The 5000-nt window shown below is 46.4% G+C and overlaps 1 long non-coding RNA gene across 2 annotated transcripts in view; it reads left to right on the top strand.

Moving 5' to 3' along the window:
• The window catches only part of LOC135112477 (uncharacterized), a 2758-nt gene extending 1139 nt beyond the window's left edge, over window positions 1-1619 (top strand). Inside the window, exons 2-3 of one of the 2 annotated variants that reach the window (XR_010274421.1) lie at window positions 213-386; window positions 1053-1619. This is a non-coding gene — a long non-coding RNA (uncharacterized LOC135112477). The remainder of the gene's footprint in view (window positions 1-212; window positions 387-1052) is intronic. The other variant, XR_010274422.1, reaches the window with a different exon arrangement.
• The last annotated feature ends 3381 nt before the right edge of the window (window positions 1620-5000 follow it).

Genomic DNA, 5000 nt, shown 5'->3' with positions numbered 1-5000 from the left:
CAAAGTGGAGGCAAGGTGTGGAGAACATGGCATGTATGTGTAGGGCAGACTGGCAGATTTGACAGTCATGAACACAGAAGCAATGACTGGGGTGTTCACCAGAGAGTCACCCTTCATTAACACTAATCCAGGACTTCAGATTTTGGTGTGAAAGAAGTAATTGAGAAGTTTGCACACTGGTCTTCCTCATCCTAGCTGTACTGCCATTCCAGCCTCTCCTTACCCTAGTGGTGGTGGTGGTGGTGGTGGTGACGTGGAGGATGAGACGGGCAGTGCCGGACAAGGTGGAGGAGGAGGTGGCGGCGGCGGAGTACAGGGAGCGAGAGGAAGGGGAGGAGGAGAACGATTTACGTGTGAACGACCTCAGGGATTTGAATGAACAGAAGGTGGGTTGGCTAGTCTGCTTTGATAGTTAACTGGTTGAGTTGATAAGGTGGGTAGTTGTGGTAAGGAACAGGTTAGTTGGACAGTAGAAGGTTGGTTTGTTGATGAGTTAGTTGATAAATTGGTCAGCTCAGGACCCTTCAAAATACACAGTCAGGTTCCAGTACAAGTCAGCCTTTATAGTTTATGGGTTATGTTAGGCCACTGGGCTGTTACTTACTTGTGTTGCTGAATTCCAGAGGTGAATCTGTTACCTTAAGCCACAAGGGCATGCCAAAACAATCAGGCATCACACAACAATTACATTTAATAAAAACCCAAGCAATGTATTACAAGTAGAAACCATCAGTAAGCTTCCATATGGTGTTAGCAACACCCACCACCTATCTCCTTTCCACCCCTTGACCTGACCTATCCTAACCTAACCAAGCCTGACCTAACTTAACCTAACCTCTCCAAGCACCAATGAAACCTCACTTAACTTAATTTTGCCTTGCCTCACACACACACACACACACACACACACACACACACACACACACACACACACACACACACACACACACACACACACACACACACACACACACACACACACACACACACACTTTCCTTGCCTCTCCAGAACCTAACCTAACCTTGCCCAACCTAACCATGCCTTTCCGCAGACACACACAACTGAGCAGACGCAGGAGCACCGAGGGAGGGCCTCCACGGACAAGCACCTGGTTAGCCTGCACTGGGAAATCACCTGCAGTCTGTAGAAGATTGTCCCCTGGGAAAAGTACCTAATCTGCCACTAGAACCATTAAAACACCCTTAAAACCTGTGTCATTTTAACTAGAGGCTTTTGAAAGTAATGGAGCTCCTCAAGAGTGTTTCTCCTGTTAATAATGTAGAAATATTGCTAATCTGTTACTAGAACCATTAAAATTCCCTTAAAATTTTGTGTCCCTTCAACTAGAGGCTTTTGAAAGTAATGCAGGTTCTCAAGAGTGTTTCTCCTGTTAATAATGTAGAAATATTGCTAATCTGTCACTAGAACCATTAAAATTCCCTTAAAAACCTGTGCCACATTAACCAGAGCCTTTTGAAAGTAATGGAGGTTTTCAAGAACGTTTCTACTGTTAATAATGTAGAAATATTGTTAATCTCACTAGAACCATTAAAATTCCCTTAAAAACCTGTCACTTTAACCAGAGCCTTTGGAAAGTAAAGGAGATTCTCAAGTGTGTTTCTACTGTCAATGTAGAAATATTGCTCTCACTAGAACCATTAAAATTCCCTTAAAACCTGTCATTTTAACTAGAGCCCCTGGGAAAAGTACCTAATCTGCCACTAGAACCATTAAAACCCTTAGAAACCTGTGTCATTTTAACTAGAGACTTGAAATTCACTGTAAATTGTCTTTGCTTGTTGGGGAAAGGAGAGCTCATCACAGCATGACTCGCTCTCTGTACTGCACGTGGAGTAACAATGTATATGAAACGTTAAATTCCTCATGCATCTGCAAGAAAACAATATGTTAGTGCGACATAATATTGCAAAAAATGAGATGCCTCAGACCGCCCAGGGATATCTACGTGGGCCGCAGTGTGCAGACGATTCCCCTATGACTGTGTCCTCGTCTCGCTGTTTCATGACAGCTCAAATTTGTATATTTGTAGCCTTACTAGGGAGAAGATCAACCAAAGGATAATATCAGAGCTTCTCTGTTTTTTATTACAAGTAAGTATATTCAGTGTTCATGTTAATGCAAGAAAGTTACATAAAGACGAAGTCAAAGCCAAAACGAGATTTACCATTGTGGAAATAATACACATTTTTCTCATAAATCCGTAACTAACTTTTATAAACCATTGAAAACACTTAATAAAATATAAAAAAATATAAAAAAATAAAAAACAAATGACAAGAAGTTCTGAAACATTGAAAACAGAGAATAGATAAGTAATAAAAGATTAACGGGCAACCGTCACCCCGTCAACCAGTGTCGGTCTCGCGTCGGGGACAGATGTGCGTGGCGAGTGTATCTCCCTGGGTGTGTATGTGTGTCCACGCCTATCAAGTGACCACATAACTTTCTTTCCCTGGTGATAAAGGCGTGGACGCTGCCATAGTGAAAAACAAGCTGCCCTGTCACTCGTGACTCAGGAGGTAAGTTGTTTTTCCTGTAGTTTTATTTATTTATTTATTTATTTATTTTAGGAAATTAACACAATGGAGGACGACGAAAAAAAAAAACGATTGTGTGTGTGTGTGTGTGTGTGTGTGTGTGTGTGTGTGTGTGTCAGGAATATCCATATTATTATACAATGAAGGTTCTTAAGTAGATGTATATTAAGTCAGCATTGCACGCTGATCTCTCTCTCTCTCTCTCTCTCTCTCTCTCTCTCTCTCTCTCTCTCTCTCTCTCTCTCTCTCTCTCTCTCTCTCTCTCTCAAGCAAAGATTAAGAGAGAGAGAGAGAGAGAGAGAGAGTGTCCCCTCCCCCTCCCCCCAAATGATTAGAGTGGTGAGGCATGAAATGGTGGTAATGGCGTTGATGGTCTACTAGGAAGAGGAGGAGGAGAGAGGAATATGAACAATGAGAACCGTGTGAAGAGGTCGGCCGGTCTGGCAGGAAAGTGGAAGAGAGAGAGAGAGAGAGAGAGAGAGAGAGAGAGAGAGAGAGAGAGAGAGAGAGAGAGAGAGAGAGAGAATGGGGAGGAAGATAAACGAAGAGGTGGAGGAGGAGGAGGTGGAGGAGAGCAGGTCAGATTTGTGAGTGGGTGAGTGGATGGGTGAGTGAGTGGGTTGGCAGTGTGCAGCATATGATTGGTGTTGGTCAGTGACAGAGATACTTAATTAGTTAGTGGGTCAGTCAGTCAGTCAGTTAGTGGGTCAGTCACTCAGTCAGTTAGTCGGTCAGTGGGTCAATCAGTCAGTCAGTCTGTCAGTGAGTAGGTCAGTCAGTCTGTCAGTCAGTGAGTGGGTGGGTCAGTCTGTCAGTCAGTCAGTGAGTGGGTCAGTCAGTCTGTCAGTCAGTCTGTCAGTCAGTGAGTGGGTCAGTCAGTCTGTCAGTCAGTCAGTGAGTGGGTCAGTCAGTCAGTCAGTGAGTGGGTCAGTCAGTCTGTCAGTCAGTCAGTGAGTGGGACAGTCAGTCAGTGGGTCAGTCAGTCAGTCAGTCAGTCAGTGAGTGGGTCAGTCAGTCTGTCAGTCAGTCAGTGAGTGGGACAGTCAGTCAGTCAGTCAGTCAGTCAGTGAGTGGGTCAGTCAGTCTGTCAGTCAGTGAGTGAGTGGGTCAGTCAATCTGTCAGTCAGTCAGTGAGTGGGACAGTCAGTCAGTCAGTCAGTCAGTCAGTGAGTGGGTCAGTCAGTCTGTCAGTCAGTGAGTGAGTGGGTCAGTCAATCTGTCAGTCAGTCAGTGAGTGGGACAGTCAGTCAGTCAGTGAGTGGGTCAGTCAGTCAGTCAGTCAGTGGGACGGTCAGTCAGTCAGTCAGTCTGTCAGTCAGTCAGTGAGTGGGTCAGTCAGTCTGTCAGTTAGTCAGTGAGTGGGACAGTCAGTCAGTGAATGGGACAGTCAATCTGCAGTCAGTCAGTGAGTGGGTCAGTCAGTCTGTCAGTCAGTCAGTGAGTGGGTCAGTCAGTCTGTCAGTCAGTGAGTGGGTCAGTCAATCAGTCAGTGAGTGGGTCAGTCAGTCTGTCAGTCAGTGAGTGAGTGGGTCAGTCAGTCTGTCAGTCAGTGAGTGAATGGGTCAGTCAGTCTGTCAGTCAGTGAGTGAGTGGGTCAGTCACTCTGTCAGTCAGTGAGTGAGTGGGTCAGTCAGTCTGTCAGTCAGTGAGTGAGTGGGTCAGTCAGTCTGTCAGTCAGTGAGTGGGATAGTCAGTCTGTCAGTCAGTCAGTCAGTGAGCGAGTGGGACAGTCAGTCCGTCTGTCAGTCAGTCAGTCAGTGAATGGGTCAGTCAGTCAGTCAGTCAGTGAGTGGGACAGTCAGTCAGTCAGTCAGTGTGTGAGTGGGACAGTCAGTCAGTCAGTCAGTGAGTGGGTCAGTTAGTCAGTCAGTCAGTGAGTGGGACAGTCAGTCAGTCAGTCAGTGAGTGGGTCAGTCAGTCTGTCAGTCAGTCAGTGAGTGGGTCAGTCAGTCAGTCTGTCAGTCAGTCAGTGAGTGGGACAGTCAGTCAGTCAGTCAGTCAGTGAGTGGGTCAGTCTGTCAGTCAGTCAGTGAGTGGGACAGTCAGTCAGTGGGAAAGTCAGTGAGTCAGTGAGTGGGACAGTCAGTCAGTCAGTCAGTGAGTGAGTGGGACAGTCAGTCAGTGAGTGAGTGAATGGGACAGTCAGTCAGTGAGTGAGTGGGACAGTCAGTCAGTCAGTCAGTGAGTGGGACAGTCAGTCAGTCAGTCAGTGAGTGGGTCAGTCAGTCTGTCAGTCAGTCAGTGAGTGGGACAGTCAGTCAGTCTGTCAGTCAGTGAGTGGGTCAGTCAGTCAGTCAGTCAGTCAGTGAGTGGGACAGTCAGTCAGTCTGTCAGTCAGTGAGTGCGACAGTCAGTCAGTCAGTGAGTGGGACTCAGTCTGTCAGTCAGTGAGTGAGTGGGTCAGTCAGTCTGTCAGTCAGTCAGTGAGTGGGTCAGTCAGT

This window comes from Scylla paramamosain, chromosome 23, assembly GCF_035594125.1.
Source record: "Scylla paramamosain isolate STU-SP2022 chromosome 23, ASM3559412v1, whole genome shotgun sequence".
Classification (NCBI taxonomy): domain Eukaryota; kingdom Metazoa; phylum Arthropoda; class Malacostraca; order Decapoda; family Portunidae; genus Scylla; species Scylla paramamosain.
This window is presented reverse-complemented; position numbering and strand designations above follow the sequence as displayed.